Source organism: Moschus berezovskii, chromosome 2 (genome assembly GCF_049115385.1).
Source record: "Moschus berezovskii isolate FMDL1 chromosome 2, NW_MosBer_1.0, whole genome shotgun sequence".
In the NCBI taxonomy this organism is placed as follows: Eukaryota; Metazoa; Chordata; class Mammalia; order Artiodactyla; family Moschidae; genus Moschus; species Moschus berezovskii.
Window position 1 is genome coordinate 115,529,850 of NC_142461.1, and position 18,863 is coordinate 115,548,712.

Sequence of the window (18,863 nt, forward strand, 5' to 3'; positions counted from 1 at the left end):
AACTCTAGAATCTTGCCAGAAAATAAAACCAACTGTCATTTCTTTGGGGGAAGGAGCACCTGAGTTTCTTGCAATAAAGTAGGGCTAAGGGCAAACAAGAAAAACGGCAGGCTTAATGCCTTAGATCTAGGATTTTTTTTTTTTTGGTAATTAATTTATTTTTTATTGGAGGCAAATTATTTTACAATATTATACTGGTTGGTTTTGCCATACATTGACATGAATTCGCCCCGGGTTTACATAAGTTCCCCCTCCTGAACCCCCCTCCCACCTCCTTCCTCCCTTTATCCTCCCTCTGGGTCATCCCAGCATGCCAGCCCCGAGCATCCTATAACATGCATTGACCCTGAACTAGTGATTCGTTTCACATATGACAACATACGTGTTTCAATGCCATTCTCCCAAATCATCCCACCCTCACCCTCTCCCACAGAGTCCCAAAGACTGTTCTATACACAGAACTGTCAAGCAGCATTGTCCCAGCTAAGTCACAGCTGCTTAGGGACAGGACTGGCACCACATTCCAGAACTTCCAATGTCTAGTATCCTGTTTGATGCAGCTGTCCCATGATACTGCATCTTAAGGCAAAGCACAGAGCAATGAACTCTCCCAAAGAGTATCTTTAAACTCCAAGATAGCAATTCTCAAAATGCAGCCCAGAAAGCCTTTCAGGGTGTCTGTAAGGTCAAAGCTCTTCTCATAAGAATACTAAGACATTATTTTCACTGTCCTCCTTTAGAGTGTACAGCAGAATCTTCCACAGGGTAAATGTACTGTGATCCTGGAATAGATTTAATGCAGAAGCAGATATGAGAATCCAGCTGTTCTATTAGGCCAGATATTAAAGATATTTGCAAAAATATAGAACAATGACACTTCTCTTGCTAGCTTTTTTATTTTGGATAATAGCTATTTTTTACTAAAATATGTTATTCACATTAATCTATGGCTTTATTGTTTTTAAATGAATTAACAGATTTCAGTTTTAATTTCTTATATGATAAATATTGACAGGAATAATTCACATAAACAAAAGTTATTTGACATCCTCAAGGACTTATTTACTTATATAAATGTATTTTAAAATTTATTTATTTTGAAATACAGTTGATGTGCAATGTTATGTTAGTTTCACATAATAAAGTGATTTGACATGTGCATACAATATAGAATGATCATTGCAATAAGTCTGTCCCCACACAAAGTTACACTATTACTGACCATACACTATTACTATTACATTACCTGAACACTATTATTGACCATATACCTTATGCTATATATTACATCCCTTGGCTTATTTATTTTATCTCAAGGATTTTTAAGAATGTAAAGAAATCCTGAGACCAAAAAGTTGGAGAACTCCTTAATCTAAAAGAGCAAGCTCTAAAGTTTATGTCTTGCTTCATAAGGGAAGACACGTTGCCTAAGATTTCCAAGACTTCTTCCTGCCCTACAGCATGAAAGTGAAGTCGCTCAGTCGTGTCCGACTCTTTGTGAGCCCGTGGACTGTAGCCCACCAGGCTCCTCCGTCCATGGGAGTCTCCAGGCAAGAATACTGGAGTGGGTTGCCATTTCCTTCTTCCTGACCCAGGGATTGAACCCAGGTCCCCTGCATTGCAGGCAGACGCTTTAACCTCTGAGCCACCAGGGAAGCCCTACGGCATAGGATGATGATTTAAACTGCCTTGTCAGGTTATTTTGAAGATTAGGTGGAGTGAGCTTGTGTAAAACTCTTAGCTTGGTGCAGGGCACATGAGGTCTCAGAAAATATTAGCCATCACTGTTATTATTGTTGCTATGGCTACTACTATTACAACCACTATGAGGATTATTATTCCCTCTTGGCAATGTCTTCTACTCAGCTACTAGGGGATTTAGTCTTTGAACTTGTTAAATGTTCTTGGGCCTTTGTACTTGCCGTTTCCTTCACCTAGAATAGCTTTCCTACCTTTCTGTCCAGCAAATCCTCAACATCATTCTCATATGGACTTAGGGCTTCTTTTCCTTGGACGCCTTTATTGACTTCCTGAAACTTTTCCAGGTACCCTGCTATAGGTCCGCATATTTGCCCACTTAGCAAACTGCTTGTATCTTTACTGACTTTTCCATGGCACTCTGAAAACTCTGTGAAAGTAGGGACCATATTTGGGTCACTGCTACAATCAAAAAGCTCAGCACAGTGCCTGCCATTCAGTAAATGCTTGTTGAATTAATTTTGTAAAAGTCTCCAATTTCTATTCTTGACCTACCATGTCCTGGAAAACCTAAGCAAATTTGGTACCCGAAATACTCTTGTGAGTCCTTTAGTTCTCAAATTTGATGTGAAATCTAAGCTCTAAAAATGACCTGGGGTTCATCTGTGAGTTTAAGGTAAAGGCTACTTATCTTAAAAGATGTTTGATGGTATGCTTTTTTGTCTAGGGATCCAAAACTGTGCAGGAGGTAAAACATCAACTTTCGTGTAAAATTTGGTCAATTCTTAGTTATGATTCAAACACAAATCAGTCACAATCGAAGACAGAGACCTGAGATGGCTAGAAAAAAATGCTCCAATGTACAAGCATGACGGCTCTTATCGCTATCAGAAGAGTAAAGAATACTCAGAATGCTTTCTTCCTTTCAAGTTGCCTTTTCTTCCATTCTTAATGGAAGGTCTGCCTGTGCTTCTCTGATCCACTGATAGCAGCTCCAGAATTTCTGTTTTAGAGGAACTTAGTGACAATCTGATTGAATAAGGGGCTAGGAGACTTTTAATCTATATTTGCATAGCAAATGTTGACTTTTTACTGACATTGCATGTTTATTTTGGAGGGTATTCTTGGATATAAGAGGGTGCTAAGGACGTCTAACTCACCCCACTGCTGAAAGTACATCTATTTTTAGTACAGAGACATGTGAAATAAAGGAATAGGAAAACTTGATAAGAGAGGTTTGACTAGCTCTCTTTTGTTATTGCTATTTACATTTGTAAACTTATACTCTGCCTGGTGAGAATTAACCAATATGCTTTCAAAAAGATTTGAAAGTCTGAAACAGCAGAGTTGACCTTGGGAATAAAAATTGACCATAAGAATAAAGACTAGAGTATATTTATTAAATTTGGGACCTAAAGAGATCAGTATAGCCATAAGGAAACAGGCAAGTTGACCCCAAAAAAATCAGACTTGAAGAAATCAGTTTATTACACAATTATTATATATTTCTTTCAGCTATAAACAGATACAATAGAATATATGACTTCAAGGACCTTGCAACCTAATTGGGAAGACAAGAGAATGCCTACAGGGTTTTCCTTTCAGCATATTTATGAGACTACCTTTAGTATTCACCGTTCCTGCTGGTTATTCTCTTAGCCTAATTATCTGAGGAAAAATAAAATGAAGAAAAGAACAGGTGGAAAGGAAGGGGATTGTGGCTAAAAATATTGTGACATATGCTCCCAATTTAAAGCAGTATTATTCAGAAATTTAAAGCTGGAAACTTCAGCTAACATTTGATGGGCGATATTGTTTTGCGGGGAAGAAAACTGAGGCCTGTCTAGAAAAATACTCCAGCTGATAATTGGCAGGCCTAAAACCAGAAGTCAGGTTCTTTGTTCCCATCCTAGTGTCCTTTCCATTACAATCTAGTGCCTTTGAAGGTGAGGTAAAATAACTGGAGTCACTCTATACCTAGGTCTGTGCTAAAGAGCCTTGGTTTTCCCTTTAATGGTTAGATGGTTTATGGAATTCTTTGATTACCTATACCAGAGTTTTGTTTTCCATTTTCAGCAAGATCGTTTTCACTAATCCTAATTTTCAGTTCTCCAAATAGAATCTATCAATGCTAAAACTTCCAGTTTTTAATTAAAGGGAAAATTCAAATAATTAATCTGAATTACAGACTAGAAAGTGGGTTTCTTTTTCACTCATTTTCCACTTTGATATTTTTTAACTATATGAATGGTTTAGAAATTTTATATTTCCCTTCCGACCACTTTTCTGAATCGGTTTCACGTTTCAACTGCGGCATCTCTATGGGGTTTTCCTCCCATGACCTCAAACTCAAGAGAAAGCCAGCTCCTAGTCTGCTTATCTCTATTTTTGTCAATGACACCATCATTCTTCCAGTCACCCAGCTATGAAATCTTGGCATCATCTCTGACTTTTTCTTCTTCCTTTTCACTTCTAGTGGATCACCAGTTCCTGTGGCTTCTTTCTGAAACATGTCTCTCAAGTCCATTTCTTCTTTCCTAATTCTATTTTGTATGCGCCAAGTCCTGATAACCGCATAACCAGGTGGTCACCATATGCTGCTTCCCGGTTTTGCCCTAGCAACCCATCCTGCATCTGCTGTGGACTGCTCTCTCTCGAAATCACCATTAAAAAAAAAAAGCCATTTCATTCCTTTGAGTCTAACTTTCCCCAGTTCCCCTGTGTCCAGAGATGATAAAATTCAAACTCAGTGAGCCCTGGATTGTGCTGCCCGTATCTTTGGAACCTCGTCTCCCGTTTGCTTCATTGAACCATCCTCCTCACTGATCGTAACTTCTCTCCCCGTTGCTGGTTCCTACCCTTTGCTCACCCCTGGAATGCATTCTAGCTTCATCTGAAATCGGCTTCGCTAACGTCAGCAACCAGGGGAACAGACCAGGACCCCTCCTCAAAATTCCGCAGGTATCTACTGATAATTTCACTGAAGCAGCTTTCAGCCCTATCTCCCTAGAAATATCTGTACACGTCGGTCCTCTTCCCAATTAACTTCTGTCCGGCACGAAGCAACCTCCCCTGTCTTTGTATCCCAGCGCTTTTTTCATAGTAAATGTTTATCGATAAGGAAGAGTTCAGTGCAAAGACGTGAAGGCACAAAGGGGCGCAGACGTACCCCCTCTCCCTGCGCCCCCACAGTATGGGGTGCCGTGTAAAGCCTGCGGCGGCCTGGCAGGATTCTGGGGCGCAAGGTGGCCTAGGGGGTGCAGCCGGGGAGCCGCAGCGCCCTCCCCCGCCGGGCTGGCTGGCGCGTCTGCGCTGCGGCCAGCCGGGCGGGCGTGCGGGACGCCTGCAGGGAGGCCCGGCGGTTCCGCGCTCGGAGGTAGGTGGTGCTGTTGCCGTGACTGTCTTCCTCATTGGCGCGGGGCGGAGAGGCGGAATGTTCAACTCCTGACTCGGGCGGAAGCGTGGGAGCCGCGCCGCCGGCAGCCGTCCCCGCGATCCCCGGTAGCCGTCCCCTGCCCTCGCCGCGCGCGGGGCCTCGGCCCCCCGGCTGTTGCTCGCGCCAGGCCTGGGAGCCAGGTAAGGGGCCGGGCCGGAGGCCGCAGGGGAGAGGGTGGGGGGCAGGCCCATCGCGATCGCGACTCGCACCGGCGTCGCGGGCCCAGGCCCCGCCGCGATCCGGGCCCCCGCGGCAGGCGCCCCCGCCCGATCCGGAGCCGGCGGCCCGGGCTCCCGCGGCCTTGCGCGGCCGGGAGCGGCTCGGGACGTTCGCGCGGATCCGATGCAGAAGTTGGCGCCCGGAAGCGTGGGGCGCAGCCGGGGCGGCTCCGGCCGTCTGGGCCCGGCGTGCGGCGCCTCAGGGTCGCGGCTTTCCCTCCCCGGACGCCGGAGCGCCGGCCGCCCCGGGGGTGGCCCGGGCGTCTCTGGCCAGGCGGGGCGCGAGTCTCCCAGCTCCGCGCAGGGTGCAGGCCGCTTCCCGGCGGGGGTGTTCGCGGGCGAGGAGAGCCCACTAACTTTTGCTTTCCTGCCGGCTGGCCCGGGAGCGCGCCTCCCGCCGGGGGCGACCGCGCCAGCCCTGCGCCGTGACCCTGGAGCCCGCGCCCTCCCGCACTTCGAGGGGCCCCCGGGCCTTCTGCGGGCGCCAGGGTGGCCCCTTTGCCGACCCGCTGGCGTCCCGGATTCCTGGGCTCGGGGAAGTGCACCAGGCCCGGAGGTTAAGGCTGAGGCGGCCGCCCAGCCGCGTTGGCCCCTGACAGCTTGCAGACAAACTTTAATACAGAACTGACCAGAGGACATCGAGTTGCTTACTGAATGGGGCAATCGTTGTTAGAGTGCTGAAAATTAAAAAAAAATGTTCGTTTCTGATGCGCCTCTGGGTCTTGCAGAAGCACTGTTTATGGGGAAACTTAATTACTATTTTCGTTAGTTTAATAATGAAAGCAACACCATTTAGTGTCCTATTCCAGTGATATTACAATAAGCAGCTTCTCATGAATGATAGTGAATTAGAATCGACTTACAGAATTAATTCGATGATTTTTGAGCTAAGGTGGTTGTTAAAGTATATTCATATTTTAACCTTAAAGCTTGCTCTCCTGACCTCCGTTGAAATGAACAGCTAGGATTCCGTGGAACCAAACCGAAAGACACATTTAGACAAAATGTAAACAAGAGATCCAAGACAGTTAATGTCTTCTTTGTAGTAGGCCCATCTCCACAATGAAATATCATGTCGTTTTTTGACTTTCAAAAAATATAGAATGGCTTCATTTTAATTATAGTTTTAGTCTTTTGTGGAGCCTTTGTTTTCTGTTCCTCTACAATAGTGAGAGATTTGGGAGATTGTAAATGAATGCGAATTTAGTTTGTTTGGAAAGAGGGAATTAAGATAAAGAAACATGGTCTTTTAGAGCAACGTGTATTTAATCTTTCACAGTTTAATTTTTATTATAACGTTTCGGAGATTATTTTGGGAGTTTTTTTAAACTGGAAAATATTTTTGTTTGTATCAAAAGTTTTAGTGGTAATAATTCCAGAGTAAATGATCATAATGGCAAGGACATTTTTTTCTTGTCTATGAAAGCAAACAGATGATTGATCTCTTTTCCTTATTCTTTCAGGGAACACATAAGGACAAATTAAAAAGAGAGAGAGAGATATCCAAATATTAAGCACTGAGGATTTGGATCTAAAAATGGATAGTCAAAGATCTTGGGAACTAAGGGACCTTCTTGCCAAATAAGGATACTTGGCAGGCTACACTGTGTGTTTTAAGTTAGCACAAGAGTGAGTGTTATTGGCAATATATTGGCTGAGTGCCTATCTGGAAAGAGCAGTGCAACTGACTTTGATAGGGCTTCAAAATTATAAACAGGAGTTAAGAGGGGTGTGGAGTGAATAGTCATCAGAGAAAACACTGGAGAAATTACAGTGATGTTTCATGAAGAGGGGTCAGACATGGAGTGAAACTGTTAGTGTGGAGTGAAAGAGAAAAGTGGATAGTTGATTTTAGAAATTGTTAGATTCAGAGAAAAGAAAGAGAATCAGTGACTTTTAAAAAAAACCAGAGAAGAGTGTTTGTGGTGATATAATCCTTCTTGGAATAAGATAGCCTTATATCTGTATCCAGAGATGTTGGAACTCAAAATTAATTTGCATCATTTGCTTTCCGTTTTATTTGACCCAGGACAGACTGACAGGGAGGGTGTCCTGTCTATCTGAATGCAATAGAAACAGCTAAGGCACCTTTTGGTGTGCGGCAGGGATCATTTAGGCTACTTCTTGTGTGGCTATTAACCTTGCCCCACTACACACAAATAAGCAGAGTTCCAGCTGTGACCAGAAAACTGTACCTGGTAAGGAAAGAGAGCTTTAAATGCTTGAGCTTAGATTGGTTTGACTGATACGTGGGTGCTTCTGTGTCATACCCTCCTATGGACAGCTGAACCATCGATTATGCCCTGCTGCTGCTACTGCTGCTAAGTCACTTCAGTCGTGTCCGACTGTGTACGACCCCATAGACAGCAGCCCACCAGGCTCCCCCATCCCTGGGATTCTCCAGGCAAGAACACTGGAGTGGGTTGCCCTAATAGCAGTTAAATAATCTGAACACAGTAGAAGATGCTGTGAGAACAAAGCAGCCAGGCATTTGACATTCTAATCCCAGCGTCATAATGGCTTCTAGGAGATTAAAGCTTCATGTTGAACTTTAGGTAAATGGTAAGCAATCTAATAGTTACTAGAATAAGAAAAGGGTTTGTTTAAAGGGAGGGAAAAAAAAGACAAGTTAGAAGGAGAAGACAGAATGATAGCATGGGGAAAATATGGAGGGAAAAATGCTGTGACTTTGAAGTCAGACCTGAATTTGAATCTCAGTTGTGTCACTTTTAAGTTAGGCAACTTTTACATGCATGATACTCAATTTCCTCACATGCAAATTGAGGACAGTAATCCCTGCTTCATAAGCAGAAGGATATGAGACACCACATGGAAATGCTTCAACCAGCGCCCAAAAGTTTAGCCAGCGTCACTGAGTGGTAGAGAAGGGGTTTTCCACATTCCCAAGTTATACTCAGAGAAAACTGCCTGTCTCACCTGTTCCCAGCTAAGGCTTGCCCTTGGTAGCCTGCCCCGTTTCCAGATTATACTTATGTGTACATGGAAGGCTAGCAGATTTTCATAGCTATTTTCTTGCTTTGCATATAAGGATTTCTAAAGCAGCTTTGTGCATACCTCTGGGTTTATACACAATTTATACATAGCTTTGTAATATTCTTGGGGAGGGGGAGGAGAATCTGAAAATTAGTGCATTTACATTTGAAGAATTTCGGAGCTATAGGAATAGTGGTTGATTAACAGGGAGGCCTGGCGTGCTGTGATTCATGGGGTCGCGGAGAGTCGGACACGACTGAGCGACTGAACTGAACTGAACTGAACTGATGACCTAGAAGGATTTCCCTGGTGGCTCAGATGGTAAAGCGTCTGCCTACAATGTGGGAGACCCAGGGTTCAATCCCTGGGTTGGGAAGATCTCCTGGATAAGGAAATGGCAACCTACTCCAGTATTCTTGCCTGGAGAATCCCATGGACAGAAGATCCTGGTGGGCTACAGTCCATGGGGTCGCAAAGAGTCTGACACGACTGAGCGACTTTCTTTCTTTCACTTTCATGACATAGAAGACCAATATTGGAACCATTTTTACAGCTAATTTTGAGCACAGATTACCTTCAGGGACCAGCGTTCCTTATGGACTCATCTCTGGACCTCCAAAGAAGAAAACGAAAAGAGAAGGCAAGGGTTGCTGCCTGTAGATCATGGAGTAAATCTTTGCTGATTGAACTTTTCTACCAAAACATCCTGTTTAGGGGAAGAATGTATTCCTTCAGGGATCTGTAGGTATAACCATAAATACTTCTGGTGTAAGCAAGCATTTTCTCTCAGATCCTGCAATTAATCTTAAAAATTTATCTGACCTTGGCATTCTTTTCTGTACTGTTTGACTTATTGAACAAACCAATACAAATGCCAAGCATGTTTCTTCTCCCAAATCTTAAAGGAAAATCAATGCTGTAAGATGTGTGTTTGTTCATATACCTTCTTCACAGAGCCAGGTACTCCCCCTGAGGGAGCACCCACATTTGAGGAGCTTGGGCCTGGTTCTGGTAAATGGTACTGCACCATTGAGCTTCACAGCCCAGCCCGCTGTATGGGGTAATGCAATTCCATTATGCTGAGAAAAGAATAGTGTAGATCGTCATCCAGAGTTTTTCTTTTCTGTGGTCCCACTGGGCTTTCAAGGTCAGAAAAGCTCTTTGCTTTGGAAGTCAAGAAGAGGGGGAGATAGTTGTGGGATAGAAATGTGAAATCTCCTCAGGCAGTTTAGGAGGGGAAATTTAGGACAGCCCAATCGTCTCTATTATTCCCATCATTGATCACCGCGTTCTTCCACCAGGGAGGGGGCTCTCTGTGTCAGGTTCATGACTGTATCCCTAAGAAGGGAAGGGAGAGGTCAGTTAGTAATGGTGTCCTCACAGGGTTGGAGTGGATCTTTACGAAACTCTTCATTCCTCTCCTAGTCTCCTCCCCAGCTCCCCTTGAACACTCACAGTGATAAGGAACTCACTACTAACACTAATATTTTCTTGTTAGGCAGCTCTGATAACCCTGAATTCCATCTGTAACTTGTCTACGGATACTGTGGCCTCTGGCTCTGTGATACATACTGTAGAGTCTTCCTTTGGTCTTATCTAAATTTAATGCCCCGGGTTTTGTTTGTTTGTTTTCATGTTACTTCAAGGTTACCAAGTTTTAACTCTCATAATTCCCTTTCTCGGGGAACCTTCGTTTTAGGTTTGTCCAAAATTGTACTCAGCCAGGAAGGTGAGATACTTTCTATTTGACAAGAGTAGAAATAAGAATAGAAACAAGAGCTGAGTAGAAGCAGGATCTTGAATGGATGGGCTTATTGACTGAGTAAATCTTTCTTACTTAAAAGCAACTGCTTTTTCCTGCACCCCAACCCATACCCCCAACACCTGTGAATTCCTCTTCTAGCCAACCCATAGAAATATGCCTACTCTATGCTTTTTTGCTATAGTCAGACTCTGACCTCCTTCTCTTCCTCAGGCCTCCAGTCATTCAAAGCTCAAAACTTGTAATCATTTGACACAAGAAACAACTGCACTGACCTGTGTCCTGGGTTGTACCTACTTGGAGTTTCCTAGCTAGGCTTCTGTTTGAGCATGGACATATTTCCACAGGGCATTTCTGGGCATCAGTACCCCTTCTCCCTACATTTCTGTTCCTCATGTATTTTGCTTCTAGTAACAACATTTCTGGCAAGAAAGTATGCCATGGAAGTCTCTTTTCATTAACTGAATTGTTTAATTTGTGCTTCAAGTAGAGATTTATGTTTGGTTCAGTTCAGTTCATTGCTCAGTAGTGTCTGACTGTTTGCGACCCCATGAACCACACCATGCCAGGCCTCCCTGTCCATCACCAATTCCCGGAGTTTACTCAAACTCATGTCCATTGAGTCAGTGATGCCATCTAACCATCTCATCCTCTGTCGTCCCCTTCTCCTCCCACCTTCAATCTTTCCCAGCATCAGGGTTTTTCCCAATGAGTCAGTTCTTCACATCAGGTGGCCAAAGTATTGGAGTTTCAGCTTCAACATCAATCCTTCCAATGAATGTTGAGGACTGATTTCCTTTAGGATGGACTATTTGGATCTCCTTGCAGTCCAAGGGACTCTCAAGAGTCTTCTCCAACACCATAGTTCAAAAACATCAATTCTTTGGTGCTCAGCTTTCTTTATAGTCCAACTCTCACATCCATATATGACTACTGGAAAATCCATAGCCTTGAGTAGTCGGACCTTTGTTGGCAAAGTAATGTCTCTGCTTTTTAATATGCTGTCTAGGTTGGTCATAACTTTTCTCCCAAGAAGCAAGTGTCTTTTAATTTTGTGGCTGCAGTCACCATCTGCAGTGATTTTGGAGCCCAAAAAAATTAAGTCTGCCACTGTTTCCACTGTTTCTGCATCTATTTTCCATGAAGTGATGGGATGCCATGATCTTTTATTTATATTATGTTTGTGTTATTTATGAGATTTATGTTATTTATATGATTAAGGAGAGAGGGGGAAAGAAGTGGAACAATAGCTGTTCTAGGTTTTAGACTTTTAAAGTTGGCTTCTCCTCTTCATGGTGCCCTGCAACCTATTCTAGACAAGATAGTCTGCTTTCTAGTATCAGCGTTGGAGGAAGGAAGGCAACAGCTAGGGTAGACACAGTACTGGTTAGTTCTATTCATACCTACTCTCTAGCTAGTCTTACAGAACTTATCTATCATAGCAGAATAGCAGTCCTGTTGAGGAACAGAATCTCTGCATCTTTGATCTTGATGTTAATAAACAAATATCTGAAACCCAGAGCTTTCCTCCTTTTTGAAAAAGATTCTCAGGAAATAAAAAAGAATTGCAGAACTGTAATCCAAGTGGTATTGTTTTTATACACATGATGATAAAGCACATTTTTGTTAGTTTATTCACTAATCTTCATTAAGGAGGCTGAAATAATGCTAGCATAAATAAATACTGGGGCAGCAAGCTTGACAAAGGAATTTGTTGAGGGTTGGGGTTTGTTTGTTTTTTGTCATATTCAGGTCATGACAAAACAAATGAATTTTTTTTCTAAATTGTATCAGAAAATAAACTTTTAACTTTACTTTTGTGAAGAGAGGAACTAGAGTAGTATAAGTAAAGGATAGAGAATGGAGCTGAACTGAGAAAGAAGTGGCCTGTATGAACCCAAAAGTCAAAAAGCCAGAAGTAGTCCAGGGGTCTAGTTTCCAATAAAGTTAAGCCTTTTATAAGGAGATATAATTTTTTTTAATTAACCAGTTCATCCTAAAGGAAATCAGTCCTGAATATTCATTGGAAGGACTGATGCTGAAGCTGAAACTCCAATACTTTGGCCACCTGATGTGAAGAACTGACTCATTTGAAAAGACCCTGATGCTGGGAAAGATTGAAGGTGGGAGGAGAAGGGGACGACAGAGGATGAGATGGTTGGATGGCATCGCCTACTCAATGGACATGAGTTTGAGTAAACTCTGGGAGTTGGTGATGGACAGGGAGGCCTGGCGTGCTGCAGTCCATGGAATTGCAAAGAGAGGATTGAGAAAAAATATAAAACACAAAGAAACTTAGATACTCTAATAAGGATTTAGGGAATCAATGATAAGTAATCTATTTTTGCTCTGAAAAGCTAATGGAGATATAGAACAATTCTGAAAACAAGGAGAGGAAAACTATTGAAGAAAGCAGTGCTAACTACAAAGGCTGAAAAAGTAGATGGTTAAATATGATATCAAGCTTTCTTAAAATAATTAGGTAACCACAGTTTCCATTTATTGAGTGTTATGTACTGTGTGCAGGGCCTTGTGCAAGGCCTTTCACCGCATCTCCCACTTCGCAACAACTACATGGAATGGGTATTACTGCCAGGGAGAAAACTGCTCAGAGAGGCTCGGTGTCCTGCCCAAGGCCTAACAACTGGTCAGTGCAGATTTGCTACTACAGGTAACTGGGTCTTTCTCTTGGATCAAAGCTATGTTGTGTTGAAATATCTGTTACTTGGAAATAAGACCTAAGAAGTGAAATAATACTGTGCAAACATGTAAATTTTAGACTATCAATTTTTAGACGTTTGGTAACAGAACGGATATTTCATTTACTGGGTCTGGAAATACCATGGTCTTGAGAAAAGTGATTGATTCAAGGTTATTGAGAGGTAGAGGCAGAGTTTGGTTTCTTTTTTTGGCTGTGCTGGGCAGTTTGTGGGATCTCAGATCCCTGAATCCGTGCCCTCTGCAGCGGAAGTGCAGAGTCCTAACCATTGGACTGCCAGGGGATTCCCTAGAGGCAGAATTTTAACTCACATCTATCTAATTCTAAACTTTATGGGTTTCTTTTTTTCCTCTTTTTCAAAAATCCAGGACATAAGTCCATTTTTCTTTTTTTTTTTTTTGGACTGGAAGGCTAAAAACTTTGGAAAGTAAAATAACTTTCCCTTTAAGGTTTTCTTCCTATAGTTCCACTTTTGATAATAAGTTGATGGTACTATTTATGCTTTCAGCAATTAATAGTTTAAAAATATATTTAAATTTTAATTTAAGAAAAAAAATTTTTTTGGTTGCACCCTGTGGCTTGCAGGATCTTAGTTCCCTAACCAGGGATTGAATCTGGGCTTCAGGCAGTGAAAGTGCAGAGTCCTAACCACTGGATGACCAGGGAATTCCCTAAGGAAATTTTTAAACATTAAAAAAATGTTACCACTACTAAAGTAGTCGTTACTACTACTAAAGTAATTACTAAAGTCTTCCTACTTGAGGACTCCAGTGATTTGCTTCAACCACTTGAGTTAGTGACTTTCAATATTTTCAGAGTTGTGACACTCTCTTATGCTTTCATTTTTGTCATATCCCTGTTCTAACTTACTCCTCAGTGCTCTGTGGTAGATACTTTTTATTAACATTTAAAACAGCTTTGAGAGTTTAATGAAACCAAAGTTAGGATATTACAGAACTAGGACTAGGAATTATTGCATGGAGGAAAGTTGTCTTTCTTGTGTAAAAGCAATTGCTTTAACATTGTAGAATGACAGCATCATTTGATTGGGTGTACTATGTAAATACATTTATATGGATGACTTTTGTTAAATTCTAGTGTCTTCACTGGAGAATACACCTAAAACTTTAACACATAATTTGATCAGGTAGCAATCTTCCCCAAGATGCTCTAAGTATAATTAATCTGCAACTCGGATTATCCTTTCTTCTGGTCATAAATTGATCCTCTTAGAATAATGATTTTCAAGGAGGGAAAGCTCAAAGGGAAAAGCAAATATATGTGGTCAGACAGTCACGTAGATGGCACTGGGAATCTCAGTCAGGCTCTTCAGCTAAGTCCATGACGCTTTGCCAAGCTTACTGGAGTGAAAACCTGTATTCATACACCCCAGAATTGTTAGTCTCTTTGGTAATCAGATGGTACTTAATTTTTTATGGTCCCAATAAAACACTCAAGTAATTATATAGTTCCATTCATACACAGCCAGTTTCCAAAAGGCAGTATGTATCACAAAGTGAGTAGCAGTGATTCTGGGAAGAGCTGACTGGTTGCCTCATCTCAGAGTGAAGATCCCGAGAACTATGCTTCTCAGAGGTCTGCCTCTCTCTGGTACCTCTGGGTCAGTTTCAAATGGGACTGATCCTGCCTCAGTTTACCCTGGACTTGCTGTGTACCAGAGGGTTTGGATTTATTCATATCCATCTCATCCTGGTTCAGATCTCTCTGTTTGTTCTGGAAGGATTTCCTCCCTCCTCCTCGGCCTTCCTCCTCTTCTCCCCACCCTTCTCCTCTTCCTCCAGTCTCAGAGACACCTAACCCTAGAGATCCCAAGTATACTCTTCTTCAGTTCAGTTCAGTCGCTCAGTCGTGTCCGACTCTTTGCGACCTCATGAATCACACAGCACGCCAGACCTCCCTGTCCATCACCAACTCCCGGAGTTCACTCAAACTCATGTCCATCGAGTCAGTGATGCCATCCAGCCATCTCATTCTCTGTCGTCCCCGTCTCCTCCCGCACCCAATCCCTCCCAGCATCAGAGTCTTTTCCAGTGAGTCATCTGGTCGCATGAGGTGGCCAAACTCTTCTTAGTCTCCCAAAAAGCCTAGGCAGCTGTTTCCAGATCAGGATTTGCTTCAGAATCCTTTGGAGGGCACTTATAAAAACTGCAGTTCTCAGATTTTACTTAATCTGATTGTAATCTTTCCAGCTGCAAATGGTATAACAGGAATAACCAGAAATTATTTGTTTTTTTGATTCATTCATTCAACATACATTTTTGAATGGAATAGGTGTGAAGTGCTGGCTGCATCAGTTCAGTTCATTTCAGTGCAGTCGCTCAGTCGTGTCCGACTCTTTGCGACCCCATGGACTGTAGCCTACCAGGCTTCTCCGTCCATGGGATTCTCCAGGCAAGAATACTGGAGTGGGTTACCATTTCCTTCTCCAGGGGATCTTCCCGACCCAGGGATCGAACCCGGGTCTTCCGCATTGGAGGCAGACGCTTTAACCTCTGAGCCACCAGGGAAGCCCATAGTAGCTACTAAAGATTCAGATGAAAATAGAAATGTGTTTCGCTTTTAAAGAATTTATAGTCTGGTGGGAAGTAAGTGGGAGAGATGAAAGGATAAAGAAAGGGGCTGTGGCACAGAAAACAGAGAATTAACTGTGCTCATGAGGCTCAGAGGAGATGGTCAGGGAAAGGCATTCAAAACAGAGACCCTAGCCTGGGCAGAGGTGTGAAGATGGGAAAGCATGTTCTGGGAACTGCAAATCTGCCCTCCTGTGTGTCTAGGGGTCTGGAGGAGGAAATAAGAAGTAAGAATGGCTGTAAGTGGTGAGGAAAGATCACAAGGAAATCTTCCGGAATTAAAAGACACAAGTCACAGATGGAGAGTATACTGAAAGCCACCAGTGAATGAAACAGACTCGCTCCTAAGCATAGCCTGTTAGTTTCAGGATTCTAGGGTTGAGTACCAGGTCCTAAAGATTCCAGAAAGGCAAGAATAACGTAAGCAGAATTGGTAACTGGAGTTAACTTCAGACTTGCTCTATAGACACGTTAGAAACTAGATGAGTATGAGGTAATACTTCTGCAGTTATCAGGGGATTATTTCCTACCTGAAATTGCATACTACCAATCAAGACATTCAGAGACATACAGATCCTCCCCTGCGTCCTGGGCACTCTGCTCAGATAGCTAATGGGAGATGTGCTTGGTCAAAGTAAGAGACTAGACCAAGAAAGGGAAGCCAGGAGTTCCCACAGAGGAAGAGGTGAAGGATGCTGAGGATGATGGACAAGCCAGTGCAATCAGACCTGGAAAGCCCCCGCTTCAGGCAGACTGCTCAAGGTGAAGGGTATAGGAGAAGCGTCTCCTGGAGAAAAATAGACCCTCCTCGCCTGTTACCTGATGTTTTTACTTTACTGAGAGGACTTTTGCAGTTCAGAGAGTTTGATGAGGTGAATACGTTTTAGGTGTATACAAAGCTAAGTCAAGTGAAAGTCGCTCAGTCGTGTCTGACTCTTTGTGACCCAATATACTATACAGTGCATGGAATTCTCCAGGCCAGAATACTGGAGTGGGTAGCCTTTCCCTTCTCCAGGGGATCTTCCTAATCCAGGGATTGAATCCAGGTCTCCCGCACTGCAGGCAGATTCTTTCAGTTCAGTTCAGTTCAGTCGCTCAGTCGTGTCCGACTCTCCGCGACCCCATGAATCACAGAACGCCAGGCCTCCCTGTCCATCACCAAGCAGCTAAACAAAGAGCAAAAACCAAACCGAGCAACTAATAACTCAGGGAGAAACGAACAATTATCCAAGAAAGGAAAAGTCATTGAGTCCTGCTCAGCACTCTTGGGAATAATGTTTACCTTGCCAGACTGCTCTAAACAGTGAACGTTTACTTAGCCGAACGTTACAGTGAAGCTGGATGCTGGGAGGACAGGGCACGTGTGGCTTGTTTGGTTTAAGGAGGTAAAGGATGGGGATGAGGACTAAATCTGTTTCTTCCACTGGGAGAAGTGAATAGGCAATAACTAAAATGGAGCAATCAGGAGCTAGCTGTATAAACACACTTTTATAGATATATTAATAGATATAAAAATATCATAAGAAATATAAATATCAGAATAAAATCCTGAGTTGAAATTAGTTTCCCCTGAAGAGAGAATTGGGTGTGAGACGGGGTAGGACAGGGGAGTTCTATTTTTCATTTTTTTTTATAAAAGTAAAAATAATAAAAATATAGTATTTATAACACTGAGGGACTCTTACAAGCAGTGTTTTGCATTTTGCTGAACAAACATTATGCAGATAAGAACAAACTTGCATGTTCTATGTACCTATCTTTGGTATGGTCTTAAATTTTGTGTTTTGGGAGGTCTTTTTTTTTCCTCTAATTAACAAAATATGAATCGAAGCAAAAGTTAGGTAAAATTTTTGACTCAAGTATGTAGACTGGGCTCGATAAAGGACAGAAATGGTATGGACCTAACAGAAGCAGAAGATATTAAGAAGAGGTGGCAAGAGTACACAGAAGAACTGTACAAAAAAGATCTTCACGACCAAGATAGTCACGATAACGTGATCACTGACCTAGAGCCAGACATCTTGGAATGTGAAGTCAAGTGGGCCTTAGAAACCATCACTACGAACAAAGCTAGTGAAGGTGATGGAATTCCAGTTGAGCTATTTCAAGTCTTGAAAGATGATGCTGTGAAAGTGCTGCACTCAGTATGCCAGCGGATTTGGAAAACTCAGCAGTGGCCACAGGACTGGAAAAGGTCAGTCTTCATTCCAATCCCAAAGAAAGGCAATGCCAAAGAATGCTCAAACTACCGCACAATTGCACTCATCTCACACACTAGTAAAGTCATGCTCAAAATTCTCCAAGCCAGGCTTCAGCAATATGTGAACCGTGAACTCCCAGATGTTCAAGCTGGTTTTAGAAAAGGCAGAGGCACCAGAGATCAAATTGCCAACATCCGCTGGATCATGGAGAAAGCAAGAGAGTTCCAGAAAAACATCTATTTCTGCTTCATTGACTATGTCAAAGCCTTTGATTGTGTGGATCACAATAAACTGTGGAGCATTCTGAAAGAGATGGGAATCCCAGACCACCTGACCTGCCTCTTGAGAAACCTGTATGCAGGTCAGGAAGCAACCGTCAGAACTGTACATGGAACAACAGACTGGTTCCAAATAGGAAAAGGTGTACGTCAAGGTTGTATATTGTCACCTTGCTTATTTAACTTATATGCAGAGTACATCATGAGGAACGCTGGGCTGGAAGAAGCCCACGCTGGAATCAAGATTGCCGGGAGAAATATCAATAACCTCAGATATGCAGATGACACTACCCTTATGGCAGAAAGTGAAGAGGAACTCAAAAGCCTCTTGATGAAAGTGAAAGAGGAGAGTGAAAAGGTTGGCTTGAAGCTCAACATTCAGAAAACAAAGATCATGGCATCTGGTCCCATCACTTCATGGGAAATAGATGGGGAAACAGTGGAAACAGTGTCAGACTTTATTTTTTTGGGCTCCAAAATCACTGCAGATGCTGATTGCAGCCATGAAATTAAAAGACGCTTGCTCCTTGGAAGGAAAGTTATGACCAACCTTGATAGTATATTAAAAAGCAGAGACATTACTTTGCCAACCAAGGTCCGCCTAGTCAAGGCAATGGTTTTTCCCGTGGTCATGTATGGATGTGAGAGTTGGACTGTGAAGAAAGCTGATCGCCGAAGAATCGATGCTTTTGAACTGTGGTGTTGGAGAAGACTCTTGAGAGTCCCTTATACTGCAAGGAGATCCAACCAGTCCATTCTAAAGGAGATCAGTCCTGGGTGTTCATTGGAAGGACTGATGCTAAAGCTGAAGCTCTGATACTTTGGCCACCCCATGCGAAGAGTTGACTCACTGGAAAAGACTCTGATGCTAGGAAAGGTTGGGGGCGGGAGGAGAAGGGGGCGACAGAGAATGAGATGGCTGGATGGCATCACCGACTCTGTGGACATGAGTTTGAATGTACTCCG

General features: G+C 42.9%; 1 protein-coding gene across 1 annotated transcript in view; it reads left to right on the plus strand.

Moving 5' to 3' along the window:
- The first annotated feature begins 5,074 nt into the window (after positions 1-5,074).
- The window catches only part of MAP3K20 (mitogen-activated protein kinase kinase kinase 20), a 181,043-nt gene continuing 167,254 nt past the window's right edge, over positions 5,075-18,863 (plus strand). The window contains exon 1 of the mRNA XM_055398401.2: positions 5,075-5,274. The gene's annotated coding sequence lies outside the window, so the exon portion shown is untranslated. The remainder of the gene's footprint in view (positions 5,275-18,863) is intronic.